General features: G+C 39.3%; 1 long non-coding RNA gene across 1 annotated transcript; it reads left to right on the top strand.

The window, feature by feature from the left end:
* Nucleotides 1-3,166: 3,166 nt before the first annotated feature.
* Nucleotides 3,167-12,751, top strand: LOC130679864 (uncharacterized). Its single transcript, XR_008992845.1, has 3 exons — nt 3,167-3,416; nt 6,879-8,144; nt 9,086-12,751. It is a non-coding gene; the product is annotated as an uncharacterized LOC130679864 (long non-coding RNA).
* The last annotated feature ends 6,404 nt before the right edge of the window (nt 12,752-19,155 follow it).

Genomic DNA, 19,155 nt, shown 5'->3' with positions numbered 1-19,155 from the left:
ACAGGAAAGCCAAGTTAGGTCCTTCTTACTAGTTAACATTTTGAAATATTATTGTTTATGAATATGACACAAAATTAGCCTCTGACAATTGGTTCAATTGAAACTGAAGCAAAGCTAGAAGACGAAGTGTCTTGGAGAGAAGCAGTCTGAGGGTACAAAGTTTCAGTCACGCAAGATGAATAAGCCCCAGAGATCTGCTGTATAGCAGTGCCGATAGTTGACAATATTAAACATTTGCTGAGTGTAGATCTTACATTCAGTGTTCTCATAACAAATAGTAATAAAGAGGGCAGCAGGAAAATTTTGGAGGTGATGGATCTGTTTCTGGCAGTCATTGTGTTGATGGTTTCAGAGGTATGATATCCAAAATCAAGTTGGATACATTAAATATGCACAGCTTTTTGTGTATCAACCGCACCTCAATGAAGTGATTTATTTAAAAAACGAAGTGCCCTCAAGAACCTCGAAGCCTTCAAAGTGTTGTACATATTTCTCCCAGAGCATGGTTATTTCCAAGTTTAAAGGTTTTGGGGGACTCTAACTCTAGGGAGAGTTCATAGTTTAGCTTAAGTAATGGCTGAGAACATTTAAATATTAGTGGTTATGGTAACAAATTATAGTTGAGTTTGCATTTTGAAAACATGCCTCTACATTTTGTATCCTGTGTTAATGTAGTAGCTGGAGACAGGGGTCTCATCCAGCCCTGACAATTTATCTGTGTCTCCTCAGGTTATTTAGAGTCTCACCTGTAAAATGAGGAGATTGTGAGACTCATTCTAGAAAAAAGATACTCCTCTAGGATCCCAGTTTTTAATCATCCTGCTCATCTGCTTCAATAAAATATATTATTTTTTAAAGTGCAATTTAGTGGTAAGACATGCTTTTCACTTTGATTTAATCACTGGTGCGAAAGAAAGGACCTAACATCCTCCAAATTCTGGCTGTTTCCTCCCATCCCCATTCTCCTTTTTTGACCTTTTGTGTCATTTTTTTCATTTCTGATTTTAAAATGTAATACATAATTAAAGTTTCCACATCTGTAAAATGGAAATAGGGGTGCCAATTCAGCAATCTCACAGGTAGGTTGTGAGAATTAAACTCAGTATGTGTTGACACTGAGAACAAAGCCTGGCATATAATTATATAGGAACTCAAAAATATTAGTTATTATTATTATTAGGATTATCAACATTATTTTTTAACATATTCACCATAAAAGTCAGAAAAGTCAGTAAAGTGCAAAAATAATAAAAATTAGTTATGATTTATGATACGATCCATTGGTTTTTTGCTATTGAAAGATAACTATTAACACTTGCTGCGTGTACCCCCAGACTTCTCTCTGTCTCTCTCTCTCTCTCCCCCTCTGTGTGTGGACATATGCTCATGTGTGCATTACAGCTGTGAACTGTTTGTGGCTGGGCCCCTTTTGCAGTTCCTGTGTTTGCTCCATTTTCATTTTCAGGCCAGATTTGATGCATTAAATTCAAGTCTAAGACCACTGCTGATTATTACAGATTTACTGAATGCTTTAAAGGGAGACAAAGAGAGCATTACATCATTGCCTGCATTGAAAATTCCTTAAAATGCTGCCACCATTTCTCTTTTCCTCCAAAGTCCCTGTCCCGTGGGCAGCTCCCTATTCTCCCTCCTGCCCACCCACCAGCTCACCGCCACCACCGCTGCCTGGGTCTCTCTTGCGGCACAACACTTTTCCCGGCATGTGGACTGGCTTCTGCAAAACCCTCAGACCAGGGCTATTTTGGACAAACCTCAGCCACCTGTTGATGGTACCCAAGGATGAGTCAGTTCATCTGTGCACATGTGTGTTGACACACACCAGTGGGAAAGATGACTCTTATTCTTTTTTTTTTTTTCACTCTTAATAAAAACATTCATTTTGCATTTTATACAGAACAACCTGAAGTCTGCATCATGACTGGACAGTTATCCAGGGATTTACAGTGTGGCCATCTCAACAGCAGTGGCTCTGGGGACTAGGGATCCACACAAACCCAGGCAGGAGTTGCAAGGGAGGAAGGTGGCACAGCAGGAGGGTTTTTCAATCCTTTCTCAAAGAAAAGGCAGTAGAGCATTCTGGGTCACTGCAAGTCTATGCAAATGGAGCTTCTAAAACAAACACTTGGGGAAGGGGGTGCAGAAGCACCTGATAAATAAAGGAATATTTTCTTGTGGCAGGGGATGAGGATGGAGGCCTACTATTTTTAATGCCCTCAGCCCCAGGACCTGATATTCAAAGGAGACCATGAAGTGACTCTTATTCCTAAGTTTAATAAACATCTTTCAAGTCAGAGGAGATAAAAAAAGAAAAAGAACCAGCCAAATGCAAGCAGCAGGAGTCAGTGCACTGACTCCCTGGACCCCCTGGGTGGCTCACCTGCTCACTGGCAGAGCAGCAGACCATGCCCCAAGTGTTTGGGGATGACAGTCCAGTCTGCCCTCCATGGCACCTTCAACAAGCCCTTCCCTGGCATCTGTCCATTTACAAAAGTCCAGGCATAAGTAGTGCTTTGAAAGAAAACAATAGAAATCACAAGTCCTCAGTCTCTTCTGTAGTTCTTGAAATAGTGTCAGCATCTGTAATTCAGTGAACAGCTGAATGAAGCAGATGCATCATCACCATCAAATTACTTAGTTGTAATGTTTTAACTGGAAGATTGCCTCTATTCAAAAGTGGTGATGAAATATCTCCCTTATTCAAAAAAGATATTCTGATGCTCCCCAAGGTGAATCTGTGCTGCCATCTCCAATGCTTGGCACCACACCAGACCCTGTCAATCTGCAGACTCAATTTCATTCCATGTGCACTTATTTTATATCTTGTTGTGCATATATATGCTGCGTTAGTCTGCTCAGGCTGTGTGATACAATGAGTTATAAGAAATACACATTTGGTCATTCGTATGACCAAGTATGTTATTTCCCAGGTATATTTAGTCTTCATCCACAGTTTCTGAAAACACTGCAGAGTCTTAAAGGTGAAATCATGTTTTGTCCTGTTAATGAGAGACTTTTGGACCCCCACCCAAGGGCAGGGACTGAGGCTGAATCAGCCAATGGCTAATAATTTAGTGAATCATGACTATGCAATGAAGCCTTCACAAAAACCCCTGAGAAGCGCTTATGACTCTCTGCTCTTTTGGATCCTGCTTACTGGTAGAGGAGAGCTTCTGTGCTTTGGGGAGCCAGAATACCTGCCTCCATGTGCCACCCGGCCAGGCCCCTTTATTTGGGACCTTATCCTATGTATCTCTTCAGCTGGCTGTTAACTTGTGTCTTCTATAGTATCCTTTATTAAACTGGTAAACATAAGTGTTTTCCTGAGTTTTGTGAGCCTCCTTAGCATATTAATGGCACCTAATGGGGAGTCCGTGGGAACCTCCAATCTGTAGCAGGTAGGTCGGAAGTACAGGTAATTGCCTGGAGCTCATGACCAGTGTCTGGAATTGTGGGTGGAGGGCAGTCTTGTAGGGCAGAGTCCTTAACCTGGGGAATGTGGTGCTGTCTCCGGGCAGACAGCATCAGGATTGAGTTGAGTTCTGGGACACCCTGCTGGTGTTGAAGAACTGCTTGGTGTTAGTATATATAGGAAGACCCCCTCCCACGTACTTACACACATCACAATCGGGTCTGGAAACCTGAATGGAGTTATACTACTGTTACTGCTGTGTGTAATGTGGTTATTGCTATACACATTTGTAGGGAAATAAGACACCATAGCATTTGGTTTCGGATGAGTGGGATCACTGTCTGCCACAACAAAATAGCAGAGACCAAGTAACTTGAACAACAGAAATATATTTTCTCACAGTTCTGGGGGCTAGAAGTCCAGGCTTAAGTTGCCGTCAGGATTTATATTGGATGAGGCCTCTCTTCCTGGATTGCAAATGGCCATTTTCTCACTGTGTCCTCAAATCACTTTTCTGCTGTGTTTGCATGGGGTTGAGGGAAGGAGGTAGGGAGAGAGAAAAAAAGAGGGAGATATTTGGTCGCTCTTCCTCTTCTTATAAGGAAGGACACCAGACCTTGGTTTAGGGCCACACCTTCATGACCTCATTTAACCTTACTTCCCTAAAGGCCCTGTCTCCAAAGGCAGTCAGTCATACCGGGGATTAGGGCTTCAACCTATAAATTTAGGGGACTGACACAATTCTGTCCATGACGACTACCAAAGATCAGCAGCCCAAGGTAACTATGTGTCAGCAAAGCAGAGAATTTGTTCTGAATAAAGATCTCACCATAGGCTATAATATTAAGTGCTCCTAAGAAGAGACATTACGGTAAATGTATACACAGAATTAGACAAATTGTCCATAAAGCTTTCCAAATATTTTCCCTGAGAAATCGAAAATTCTTAATACCCACTTATGATAACATTAGAATTCAAAATGTTCATTTCCTTTCAAGAGATCATTCTTTGAAATTTCATTTTTCTTGGGATAAATGTGAATCAGAAGGTTTCTCAAAAGCTGCATTTTACTGTCCTGTTTGCTCTAAGATTTTAAGGCAAATGAAAAAAATTACACTGTTATTATAAGCTACTTGACTTCACTAAAACTAGTTTCCTTTGCTATAAATTAATTGGACTTAGGAGAATCATTCATTCAAGCTGAATTTACAAGAGGAGAGATGTTGAATTCAATATTAAAATTTTTTAAGGCAAATATGATAGCTGGCACTACTTACAATAGCCAAGATATGGAAACAACCTAAATGTCCATCAATAGATGAATGGATAAGGAAGAAGTGGTACATGTACACAATGGAATATTATTCAGCCATAAAAAGAGAACAAATCCTACCATTTGCAACAACATGGATGAAGCTGGAGGGTATTATACTCGGGGAAATAAGCCAGGTGGAGAAAGACAAGTACCAAATGATTTCACTCATTTGTGGAATATAACAACAAAGCAAAACCGAAGGAACAAAACAGCAGCATACTCACAGACTCCAAGAAGGAACTAGCCTTAACAAAGGGGAGGGGTTGGGGAGGCTGGGTGGGGAGGGAGGGAGAAGGGGATTAAGGGATGCTATAATTAGCATTCACAATACAGGTAGGTCACGGGGAAGGCAGTACAACACGGAGAAGACAAGTAATGACTTTATAGCATCTTACTACGCTGATAGACAGTGACGGCAATGGGGTGTGTAGAGGGGGACTTGATAATATGGGTGAATGTTGAAACAGCAATGTTGTTTATGTGAAACCTTCATAAGATTGTATATCAATGATACTTTAATTTAAAAAAAGAGTACATGGCATGATTATCAATGTATGTTTCTGGGTGGTGGTATTTATGTTTTAGGGGTCCTTTCTTGCTTTGCCTTTTATATTGCTAGAATTATATTAATAAAAAATGTACTTCATGAATTTAAAAAATATGATAGCTGGCCAAGTTTTAAATGTAGAATGTCACTTCTATTATAATTTCAGAAAAGCAAATACTTTATTCATTGTCTAATTCATACCAAATGGCAGCGATTAATGTTCTCCATTTTTCTCTCATCTAAAATTAGTTTATAATTTTACCTAAGTGTTGCCAAGAGGTCAGTTTCTTTCTCCAGGAACACTTGACCATTCAGAGATCTGCAATCATGAGGTCATGTAATTTGGATCTATCATGTTACTTTAAAGGCTTCAAAGTCCAGCTTTAACTATAATATTCAACACCAGAGTTTAGCACAGAACAAAGTTAATTGTGGAACAGTGTATATACTACTGAATTGAAGTGAACCACACTTATATTTGAAGTGGGAGTGAAAGGCCTAAAGTCAAAATCATTACAGTGGAATGTCCAATGGTTTACACTTATTAAAACAGACAGACCCTATGCCACATAATTTAAAAATATTAGAGGAACTATGAAAGGAAACTGACAATACAGTGTGTATGCAGGAAAGTGAGAAAAAAGAGGGGGAAAGGAAACAGTGAGATTTTTCATTGTTGTAATCTTGTCTACATTTTTTGTTCTAAAAAATAAGCCTGCAATAAATATAATAAAACACCCACAAAAATACACACTTTAAGTTCAAGGATTACACATTGAAGGTGACATTTAAAGAAACAAACAAAGCTAAATAAATAGAAAGGCCCAAACTGCCAATTCATGACCAGCCTATGTGTCTGCTTTCAATTACTGGCTAAGTTTTATGCAAAATCATATTAAACCTAATGTGGGTAACTGTTGAATGACTGTGTTGTGTATTTGAAAACAACATAAGTTTGTATATCAACGATACTTCAATAAAAAATATATTTTAAAAAGGTCATATTAAACCTGAGTTTCTACATTGAGCAATAGGATCATCCATCACAGCTGCTAATCTAAGAGAATTTGATCTTCAAATACCTAAGGCTGCAAAATAAACTCCACACTTTAACCTAAATTCTAGTTTCAAACTCTAAAATTTTTTCTACAAACTGCTTTCTTTTGTCACTTTTTGACTTTTGAGAACTAATATTTCCATTAACTTTACTGTACATTTTGATTTTTTATTGAATGTATAGTTGATGCATGATATCACATTGGTTTCAGGTGTACAGCACAGTGATTCGACAACTACATACATTAGTAAGTGCTCACCTCAATAAGTCTAGTTTCCATCTGTCCTCATAAGAAGTATTGACTATACTCCTTATGCTCTACTTTTATCCCTGTGACTGATTTATTTTATAATTGCAAGGCTGATATTTTTAACTCAGTAGGGAAACTCAGTAAGTGTTAGTTAATTTTGGTTGGCTCTGTAACTGAAACAGCAACTATTAGTAAAGCTTCAGAAGAATTGGGACTGTATACAAGGAAATTACCTCACCCTATAGAGAATCAGCTTAACCAACCCATTTTTTTTGACAGGATGGCAAACCTGCAGAAGTTGAAAAAACATTAAGAGCTGACAGAACAATCTGGAGGGAACGTCTTATGAATAATATCAATTGATCTTTGAGGTGGAAATAATGTAATAATGGATTTGATTACATGTTTAGCCTCCACTACTCTAACCAAAGAAATAGTCTGCCATCCCCTTGCTATACTACCACTACTTTTCCAACTTATGATGAAATGCAGAATTGATCAAAAGAGAAATCTATTCTAAGAAAATGTATATGATTAATGAGTATATAAAACATGGAACTTTTCCAAATATAAAAGTATACATAAAATATCTGGTTAGAAATGATATAAAGGATCAAGGATCATGTGGAATATATGTTTGACAAATACTTTGTATATTAATATGTGCAAGATAAGTTGCCCTGAATTAGCAGAGTTAGGCAAACATGACATCACTTGGTAAGGATGTGCCTTGGTCAGCAAGAAACACAGGTCTAACCAAAAGGGTGAGATTTCACAGTGAAATTCCTGTAGCCCCAGGAACGAGAAAGAAACAAAAGTGCAATATGGGAGAATTTATGCAGATGCCAATGATCAAGCTCAAGGAGAAGGGTTGAATTTACGGATAAAAGGGTCTTCCTGAGTTTCATTCACCTGAAGGACATTTCTGCATGGCTGCTGTTATTTTCATCCTGCTGCCATGGTTACAACAGCATAAACAAACTAAGTGTTCCTGGGTGAATGTTACTCCACCTGTCCTACCCGGAGGCAGATATACTGTGAAGCTAAAGTAGCTTAAGAGTCACCTACACAGACTTCTTCCAAGGCCCAGCAAGGTCCTAGAAATGGTTTCGCATGGTCATGTTTAGTAAAATTTGCAGGAGATACTTCTATCATAATCAGTTAAGACTACTTTTTCCACTCTGACTTTCCTTCTGATACACTTCCCCCTGGTTATGTAACATTGGAATGGCTATAAGCATTTTGGGATCCAATTAATGGGAATTTGAACTGAGCATACATTTGGGGTGGACTTAGTGGAATATAATTGTGTGCATTGCAGTCACTTCCATGCAGAGTAAGTGGTGCTAGCCTTCCAAGTACAGAAATGGCTTCCATGAATATTCCTACTGTCTATTGCACCAACTCGCTTGGCATCCTGCAGGTGAAGGTGCAGGGCCACAGGTCATACTGAAATGTGACCTTATCCTCCCATGGACAGCACTGTAAGAATGTGGATAAAGGAGAAGAAACATGGAGGGAAGAAATGAATGGAGGTAAAAGTCAGTTTATTGGAAATCCTTCCAATCACCAGATATGGAAAATTGTTAAAGAGGGAGAAGTCTATTTTCATTCTCCTAGTCAAAAAGGAAGTGCTATCATCTTAGCAAAATAATCAGGAATGAAATGTACACAATTACAAATGTATCAGTTTTCTCCTCCTCTTTTGCTAGAAATTGTACATAACAGAATTGATCAGAATTATTGTGTTTTTAATGTGTAAACTTAGTATTATACACAATGAGTACATCTGCTGAAGTCATACATTATATATGCATTAAAAAGGAGTGGATAGTGTTTTAGCACCTGATACAGGTGACCTGGATGAAATCTGATGATATGTCTCTCATTGGGAGTTTTAACTTACTCTTGATTTAATGTAAAATACTAGCATAAAAAAGGTAACATAAAACTCATTATGTAACACTGTGGCAGGACAGGGAGAACAAACTGGTTAATGAGTACGGCCCATTCAAAGAAAATTTAAGATTCATCACTGCCCAAGAAATTCTAAAATGTCTTTAAATCATACAGCTCATATGTGAAAAAATTTGAAAGATATTTGACAACAGTCTTAAAAATTTGCGTGATATTGCTAGTCTGAATTGCGAAGCTAAAAGGAACTTTTCCAAACTATCAATAATAAAAAACAAATTTCAATCATAGTAGACTAAATTATCTTTCTATGCTGCTTATAGGATATATTACACATCATTGTCATATGAAGAGGGGATCAAAGACTCTGGAGTAGAGCAAAATAGGAAAAATAGTATTATAAAGAGGTTCCAGGCACCTCTATCATATGTTTTTTTTCTAGATTTTGTGATATTTAGCACATTTACCAACTTTCAACAATTCTAAATGATTGCTTCCTCTTCTTTACTTTTGTACCTGTTAACAATAGCCATTAATTTCCTGCTCTGATTACCATCTCCCAGCTGCTGCAGGTGTTGACCACTGAGGACTCTCACCCATATTCTGCTGCAGCACTGAATGCCTGCAGCTTCGGGAAGCCACCTTGCCTGGACATGCCAGGGAGGCTGGCCCACCCCAATGACTGACTGATCCTGGTGCATAAAAGCCTTCGCCTCTTAGCAGGGTGATTCATACTCCAGAGCTCCCCAGACCATCAGGCTGAGGCCAGGCCTTCTGAAACCATGCATTTGCCTGGTGTTTCCAGCCCTATCCTGTATCCCTCCCCCACAACAATTTCCTGAGAACCCTCCTTCAGTAAATTGCTTGCTCTTGAATCCCTATCTCTAGCTCTGTTTCTAGGGAACTCCACCTAAGCAAGTATCTAAGTTTTGTCATTTTTCTTTTCTTTTCAAATTACAAAGAATTTGTAATTCTTTTGCTTAAAAGGCACAAAATTGTATAAGCATTGAGTCCCCCAAATTCTGGATTTATTTCTGGTCCTACTTATTGGTATCACTGTAGAGGATACTCTGAGCTGGAAATTGGGGATCTCATTCCTTAGGTAGTTTGAGGAGCCAGGTTGGGTTGTTCACTATTTTGACAACTTCTATGATTGTTCTTTCTGCCTTTTGGCACCACCAAAGCTCAGGCTAAAGGGGTAGGATAGAAGATGAAGTGGCTAAGATTAGATTTAGCAGCATTTAACCCCAAACCAAAATACCATGTAAATTATAAAATAGAATTTTATTTCTCTCATATAAAATAAATCTGGTATTAGTTCAGGGCAACTCCACAGCCACCAGGGACCACAGCTTCTATATTTCTATTCTGCCATCCTAAGTATATGGCTTCATTCCTCAAGGTTTCCTCATGAGTTGAAGATAATTGCTGGCATTCCAACTATCATGTCCGTATCCCAGGCAGTGAGAAGAAGAAAAGGATTAAAGAGTGTGCCCCTCAGCTGAACCAAATCCTTTTAAGGGGCCATTCTAGATGTCTTTCATAGAATTTCCCTTGATGTGCTTTTGGCCAGAGCTTGGTCATGCTGCTCTAACTGGGTGCAAGGGAGGCTGAGAAATTTAGTCTTTTCAGATAGGCAATTTGCTGCTAGAATACAACCTGGAAAATGGCAAGCAGGTGGACAAGGGGAAGCTGAGAAGGCTGAAATTCAAGTACCTGTAGTCAGAAGAGCCAAAAAACAAGACATGAACAGTTGTGGAATGGGTGGCACCTGTCATTTTGAATGTGGCATGGATTAAAACAAGGTTAGTTGGAAGTCTGTATAAGGAGTTGCGAGATCTCTGGACACCAGCCCTACCATTGCACAGCCGGGCACCTAAACCTTTCCCATTCCAACAGAACCAAACAGGTATTCTCATTGGAAACATTGAAACAGAGCTCTGGCCTCAGGAATATTCCAGGGAAGTAAGACAAAGGTACAATAGGGAGGTTAAGTTAAATTCTACATATTGAGTTGCAAAAACCTTTGGTGCCCTGCCCTGACTCAATTCCTAGAATAAGAGCAGCCAGGCTTACACCCTCTGCAGAAGGAGAGAGGAGGTCTCTCAAAAAACAGAACAACAACAAAACAAAACAACAGGCCCAAGAGAAAAAAAGTACACATGCTACTATCTGGGGGTCTACAAAGTAACACCTAAGTACAGGAGTATAGTAAACTGTATGATAATGCTACCAGTTAACATACCCTGGCTAAGCCTCCAATCCTTTTTGTGTGTGTGTGTGTGTGTTTCTCTCTTAAATAAGAATGGAGAGCCAAGAATCACTAGACTTTTGGAGAATGTCTCTGTAAAATTGGCCCTATTTCCAATATAATGGCCTGTGAGCATGAGTCCCAGAGATGCCTGTAATGGAGTCTTGTTCTAGTTCTGAACCTCTCAGTTTGAGAAAGCATGTGCTGGCCTGAGAGACTGCCGGTGAAAAAGAAACTGTGCACATGCTCAGTATTCTGTGCTGTCCTATGCTCTGTCTTGATACTTAATGTATGCCCAAGTCTAATGGGTGCACCTGGCTCTAACGATATGGTCTCTGGCACATACTATGATTGCCTTAGTGCAGAACTACTGCAGGCTCTCAGCCCCTGACATTACCCAATGCGGCTGCTCACTACTTCCCTACTGACAGTGAATCGCTAGCCTGCTGCCAGACACTGCAGACTAGTAGTTGAGACTGCCCACTGTTGCTGGACACCTAAGATCCAAGATTCCAATCATTTTCTGGGTGATGTCAGGAAACGATGGAATAAGGAAGGAGTCGCTCCATCTCATTGATTTAATGTGATGAATACATTCAGGAACATGTGGAAAGGGGTAGCATGGGAAGGTTCTGGAGAATTCATGGGCCAGAGGCATCTACTGCCTGGGGATGATCTTATCCCCATTGCATGCTCTGTCTGACAAAGACTGAAGTTCAAAAGGATGTGGCTAAGCTTCATTTATTGATGGCAATGCCCACATTAACTACAACCCCTAAAGCAGAAGGCAAGGAAAGTCAGCTTGCTGGTTGGACACTCCAATGCCTTAGCTTAGTTTCCCCTGAAAGCAGAGCCAGAGACATACTCTTAGGTGCAGGTGACTTATTTGGAAGATAATCCCAGAAAACAGAGGAGAGCTATATAGGCAAGGAAAGAAAAGTCAATAAAATGCATGTTATTGAACTGGTTACCACCACATACAGCTGAGGTCCTGCTTGGGACCTTCTGAAGAATTCTTAGAATTCACTTGGAACTCTACACTTTTGATAAACTGCACATACAATTAAAGAAAACATGTCTATACTATGTATAAAAATAAAGTAAAAGTAATTTAATTACAAAATTTACATGACAATAGTATTTTCAAACACTATTCTGAGAACTGAAGTTCTTATTGAGTGTTCCTTTGGGCGTAAGTATGGTCCTTTAAGTTGATGTTTTTAAAATGCTGATGGAAATCCCTTTTGAAGAGACATCATTTAAAAAGTCTCTAGTTTCTTGATAGTCTAGTATTTGGTTTGCTTGAAGTCTGGATTAATTTCAAAGGAACTCAGTTCTGTTTTTAGGATGGGAGGGCAGCAGAGGAGCTCCAGCCCAAGAACAGGACTCCATAAGTGCTTCCCTGAAGAAAATGAGAAGGGAAAGGAGGTCTCCACAGAAACTGTCCTGGGACCCAGGGCGAGGATGGGAGGGTAGGTGGGCGAATGTGGCCTGGCAGCGCAGGGGGCTGAGCAAAGGGAAAAGAGCAGCTGTACTTGCAGCCCCAGGTCCACCCCTACGAAGGGACAGTGAGGGAGCTATTGTTGTTTGGAAGAGCTACTGAGATGTGGTGACTCCTAGGCCAGTGACCGGATCGTTCTCGGAACTTCAGCTGCCGTCTCTTCTTGCCTGGGACATCCGGATGTCTTCTCATTCAGTTCTTTTATTAGGGATACTTTCTAATGATTATCTTCTGTCTATGAAACTTTCAAAATTAATAATAATGATAGTTTTCTTTTAAAATAAACGTGAGCTAATTTAAAGAAAAATAGTAAGCTCATTATTGTGAAAAAGTGCCTCATTATGGTAAAAATCTTGCAAGATACATGAAAATGGTTTAAGTCCAAGAAACATTGGGCTAGATCCTTCACGATTCAGAAGATGACTTCTATTTTCATTCCCATTTCCTAGTACTATGTTTGACATACAGTAGATTGTTGGGGACAGCCTTTGTCTTCTCACATGTTTGCAGGCAGACTGGGAAAGCACCTTTCCCCAGGTCTGAATGCAGCATGGGAAAGCACAAGCTTGAGAGCAACCGGTGCAGTCCTTGGAAGTTATCTACCCACAAAAACATATCTTGTCCTCGAAGACGAGCCAAGACTCCCTCTGAAAATAGGGAGACCTTGAGGATGTGTGAAAACAGCACCCCTGCCTCTGGCCTGCCCCCTGAGAAGAGAAAGATGAGTATAGCACTTGGCTGAGGTCCGAGAAAGGCAGTATAAAAATAAAGGTGCTGTGCCACATCGGGGCTGCAGCCATTGTCTGTCTGTCTGTGTTGTCTGTGTTTTTTGTTCTCTCATTTCACCCAAAGAAGATGAGTGGCACACTTACATCAGGCGCCCAAACGTGGGGCATCCTCTCAGAGTGAGTTGTACATATATTCAGCTCCACGCCTCCCCTTCAGACTGTTTGACTTCGACGGCAGGCACCGTCAGTAGATCATTAAACATTTGCCAAATATATTAAGTTAGGAGGAAACACCTGCCTCCAATATTTTCAAGAACCAGTGTCATTTTTGGCAATATAAGGGTAAAGTGACAGGCCTTCGATAAGCTAACTTTTCTGAAAAAGTTAAATAATATCCATTATTATCATATAGATAACCTTTTAAATTACTTCCTATAGCTACAGTGGAAGAAATCAAATTCATAAGAGCACATAGTCATAGATTCTCCAAATGGATTGTACGGAATGAGATGTCACAAGCCAAAATTCAAGGGCGATAGAGGAATGTTTATCATACCTTCTATACAAATCACCGCATCACTCTTAGGCTTTGAGACTGGAATATGTTTTAAGAAAGGGTAGACAGAACAGGTCTCACTAGAGGACAGCTAGCACCATCTGTTGGGGAGTGAGTTCACAAGGTAAGATGATACTAACAGGACTTCAATAGTCATGAATTTGTTTCTTCAGAGCTCTTTTTCATCACCCAAACTCCAAGACACTCATACATACCCAAGCACAATTTACATTTTAATCAGTTCTAGCTCTCCACTACAACAGTAAAAAACAAAACTAGTTAATCTGGTTAAAATAATAGTCTTTAATGATTTGACTCCTTAATTACAGACCTAGAAATTGGCCTATTTTGATTCATTTATGAAATGGAAGAGAAGTTAGTTTTATTACATATATCATATATCATCTTTATCTATGTCTATATATATATTCACATACACTATAGGGTGGCTTTAGAATACAAATACATGTTGCTTGATCTTATAAGCCAGCTTTGAGAGGATTGTGTTTCTCTTTTCTACCCTGTGGAACAGATTCTCTGGAGTGACAGAAAGAGTACAAGAGACAACTAATTTGGGCAGGTTGGTGAAGAATAGAAGGGGAAAGTCCTAAGGGCTTAGATTCTAAATGACAATGAATGAAGTTTCAAATTTAGAAATAAATTCATGTGTGCCTCTATTTTAAATATAACTTAGACTACTGATTTTAAAGACTTGCCCATTAAGACAAGTTTTAACAAGCTGAAAAAAGACTCTGAATTTTTCTTGATATATATTCTCTGTGGAACTGTGATTTTATGAAAAGTTTAAAATCTGCTTACTTTTGAAAAGTGAGATAAAGTAAAAATAGTATCTAAATGAAAAATAACTTTATCCATTTTCCTAAAATATTTTCCAATCAAAGTATATCTCAAATAGGGAAAAATCAAGAAGCATTAGATTGCAACCTTAATTTATTTTATTAAGATATAATTGACACATAACATTATATAAGTTTATTTATATATTGCAACATGATCACCACTGCAGCATTCACTAACACCTCTATCATTTCCCATAATTATTTCTTTTTGTAGACTGAAGTTTTTAAAATATATTAAGTGGAAAGGAAATAGTTGCTGCAAAAAAACAATAAACTATGTTGTAAAAGGGGCTATAGTTATTAAAAAATTGTCAGATTCTTCAAGTGGGATACTCCTTGGAATTTCTCTGACAATTTAGAGAACATTAACTCACACAAGCCTGTAGGGTTCCATTTGGTTCCTTAAAGCAATGATTCATTAAAATGATACTTTTATTCAATGGCACCTAGCTGAACTCTAGGACTTAGGGTAAATATGAATGTTTGTGAGTCTGGCAACAGGCAGGGCATTTAGTTTTGATCTATGTCTTTTCCCTACTTCTTTAAGGCATTCCCTACATTCATGCCAAGGGAATGACAAAGTACAGCTTCATCACTTACTCCTCTTAAATGGTTTAAGGACCTGGTCAAGACACTGGCCAAGCCTAGCATTGTGTAACATTCTTTAGTTGTCCGTGCCTGACCACATCCCTCCTCAGGCCTGCCAGTAAAAAGCAGTGTACATACACTTCTTACAGTAAGCTGCCTTGAATCAGATTTGGAAATAGGAACAGCATTCTTTTTAATGTAACATAAATAATTATGGCTCCACAATTTATTTTATTTAAAATAAAAATTGCATACATTTAAGGTGTACAACGTGACTTGATAGACATACACACAGTGAAAATATTTACTACACTTGAGCTAGTTAATATATTTACCTCCTCACATAGTTACTGTTTCCTCAACTTACTTTAAATCAATTCCAGCGAACTTTAAAGTTCAAGTTTCTAAGCGAATCTCCTATCTCAGTTTAAGACTTTTTCCTTAGATATTTCTATCAACAGGACAGAAAAAAACCCATTCGCCACCCAGTCTTCCACATACTCCTGCAAAAACTTTTTTTCAAACTGTAAAGAGCTTTGTATGATCTTTCCATTTATCAAAAGCATTTTACAAATAATATGACAGTGTCAAAGATCAGAGTATAATGCCTCCACCTAGAAAAAATTCTATTTATACATGAACATACAGACGCATTTATTTATATTAAGTATCATTGATTTAAACTTTTATGAAGTTTTCACAGTAAAAACAATGTGGTTATTGCATTCACCCTTATTATTGAGTCCCCCCCATACCCACTGCAGTCACTGTCCATCAGTGTAGGAAGATGCCACAGAGTCCCTATTTGTCTTCTCTGAGCTACACTGTCTTCCCCGTGACCCCACACACGCTATGTGCACCAATCATGACACCCCACAATCCTCTTCTCCCTCCCTCACCACCCGCCCTCCCCCACCCCTCCTCTTTGGTAACCACTAGTATCTTCTTGGAGTCTGTGAGTCTGCTGCTATTTTCTTCCTTCAGTTTTGCTTCATTGTTATACTCCACAAATGAGGGAAATTATTTGGCATTTCTTTCTCTGCCTAACTTATTTCACTGAGCATAATACCCTCTAGCACCATCCATGTTGTTGCAAATGGTAGGATTTGTTTCTTTCTTATGGCTGAATAGTGTTCCACTGTGTATATGTACCACAGCTTCTTTATCCATTCGTCTACTGATAGACACTTAGGTTGCTTCCATGTCTTGGCTATTGCAAATAGTGCTGCGATAAACACAGGGGGGTGCATATGTCTTTTTGAATCTGAGAATTTGTTTTCTTTGGGTAAATTCCTAGGAGTGAAGTTCCCAGGTCAAATGGTATTTCTATTTCTAGCTTTTTGAGGAACCTCCATATTGCTTTCCACAATGGTTGAACTAGTTTACATTCCCACCAGCAGTGTAAAAGAGTTCCCCTTTCTTCACATCATCGCCAGCATTTCTTGTTCCTAGTTTTTTCTATGTTGGCCATCCCAACTGGTGTGAGGTGATATCTCATTGTGGTTTTAATTTGCATTTCCCTGATAATTAGCGATGTGGAGCATCTTCTTACTTGCCTGTTCGCCATCTGAATTTCTTCTTTGGAGAAGTGTCTGTTCATATCCTCAACCCATTTTTTAATAGGGTTATTTGCTTTTTGGGTGTCGAGGCATGTGAGTTCTTTATATTTTTTGGATGTTAACCCCTTGTCAGATATGTCATTTACAAATATATTCTCCCATACTGTAGGATGCCTTTTTGTTCTGCTGATGGTATCCTTTGCTGTACAGAAGCTTTTTAGTTTCATGTAGTCCCATTTCTTCATTTTTTATTTTGTTTCCCTTGCCTGAGGAGATGTGTTCAGGAAAAAGTTGCTCATGTTTATATTCAAGAGATTTTTGCCTATGTTTTCTTCTAAGAGTTTTATGGTTTCATGACTTACATTCAGGTCTTTGATCCATTTTGAGTTTACTTTTGTGTATGGTGTTAGACAATAATCCAGTTTCATTCTCTTGCATGTAGCTATCCAGTTTTGCCAACACCAGTTGTTGAAGAGGCTGTCATTTCTCCATTGTATATCCATGGCTCCTTTATCGTATATTAATTGACCATATATGCTTGGGTTTATATATGGGCTCTCTAGTCTGTTCCATTGGTCTGTGGGTCTGTTATTGTGCCAGTACCAAATTGTCTTGATTACTGTGGCTTTGTAGTAGAGCTTGAAGTCAGGGAGCATAATCCCCCCAGCTTTATTCTTCCTTCTCAGAATTGCTCTGGCTATTCGAGGTCTTTTGTGGTTCCATGTGAATTTTAGAACTATTTGCTCTAGTTCATTGAAGAATGCTGTTGGTATTTTGATAGGGATTGCACTGAATCTGTAGATTATTTTAGGCAGGATGGCCATTTTGACAATATTAATTCTTCCTATCCATGAGCACAGGATACGTTTCCATTTATGCGTATCTTCTTTAATTTCTCTCATTAGTGTCTTGTAGTTCTCAGAGTATAGGTCTTTCACTTCCTTGGTTAGGCAGGCACATTTATTTTCAACTAAATAGGTTCATACTTTACATAGTCTGAATTTTTGCCCTGTCTAACATGTAAGGAAATAATTAATTCTTACTTCCTACCAAGTCAAGTCTCTTGTCTGCAAGCTCAGTGTAGTGGTTGAATGGTGGCCCCAGAAAAGATATGTCCATGTCCTAACTCCATGTAGATGATCTTATTTGAAAAGGGTCTCTGCAGGTTCAGTGAAGGATTTTGAGATGAGCTCATCCTGGATTACCTGAGCGGGCCCTAAATCCAAAGACAAATGTCCATATAAAACACAGAGAGAGTGATGTGAATATGGAGGCAGAAATTGCAGCTATGCAGCCACAAGCCAAGGAATGCCTGCAGGCACGAGAGACTGGAAGAAGGAAGGATTCTCCCCTAGAGAGTTCGGAGGGAGGATGGCCCTGCCAATATCTTGATTTCAGACTTCTGGTCTCTGGAGCTGTGACAGGATAAATTTCCATTGTTTTTCAACTACTGGGTTTCTTGGTAATTTGTTACCACAGTCCTAGCAAACCAAAACAGCATTCCAAACTTTCCTACTGCAAACCCAGCCTACTCTCCAGCTTCATTTTCCTGTTCTTCTCCAGCTTTATGCTCCTGTTTGCCTCATTTCATTTCCTACATTGCCTCAAAGCCTTTGCACATGCTGTTCCAATGCATGGATTCCTCTTCTTTCTTCAAGTATTTCTCCAAGACTCCTTATGCGTTAAGTTAGTGATCCTGTAGACCTGCTTGCCAAACCCCATAGGGTCCCCTCTCAGCAGCATATAGTTCTTTTCTTAGCCCTTACCATAGTTTGTATCTTTATTACTGTGGTTATTAGATTCTGCCTCCCTATGAAATTGTAAGCTCCTTGAGAACAGGAACCCTGCCCACCTCCTGTTGTATTTCCAGTCTAGCTCTATGCCTGCTGGGCCACAGCAATTACTTTTTGAAGGAATAACCACTGTTTGAGAAGATTTTGCAGACCTTAGGAAATTCTCACAGCCTTTACACAGCTGCGAACTGCGTAGGTAAGATGACTGTATTATTTATCCTCCAAAACCCACCCCTTAGACATGAAAAGGGGTGGCTACTAATAATTACAGGTTACCTGGTTACAGTCCTGGGTAACAGACTATGCCAACTATAGGAGAAACATGAAGGCGGTAGGGTAACTAGAAAGGGCCAAATGTTTTTGGAGAGAGGGGGAGAGGATAAATTTAATTTGCTTAAAGGCCACTGCATTTTCAGTGCTTTCACCTGTTCATTTGCTTACTGTCTGTCCTTTTCTTTAAGCTCTACATAAGCTCTATGAGGGTGCGGACTTACCCTGTTTGTTAGAGCCCACACCTAGAAGCGTCTCTGGTGCATAGTAGGTGCTCAATAAACATTTGAAGGCCTGTACTTACAATATATTGAAGAGTATGCCCTAAGCGAATAATGAAGAATCAAAACATTTAAAACAGAAAAACAAAAAGGAATTCTCACAGTTTGAAAAACTATTAAGGCTCAAGACAAAAGGGGCAGGAGTTGGAACAACTGCCAAGTTCTTGGGCTGAGGATGCCGAGATGATGGCCCCAGCGGCCTTCGGGGCTGTTGCGCTGATGACCGCCGCCTTCGCCTCCACCCACTCGACTCCG

Source organism: Manis pentadactyla, chromosome 12, assembly GCF_030020395.1.
Source record: "Manis pentadactyla isolate mManPen7 chromosome 12, mManPen7.hap1, whole genome shotgun sequence".
NCBI classification, from domain to species: domain Eukaryota; kingdom Metazoa; phylum Chordata; class Mammalia; order Pholidota; family Manidae; genus Manis; species Manis pentadactyla.
Note: the sequence above shows the minus strand (reverse complement) of the source record. Positions and strands in the feature narration are given on the sequence as shown.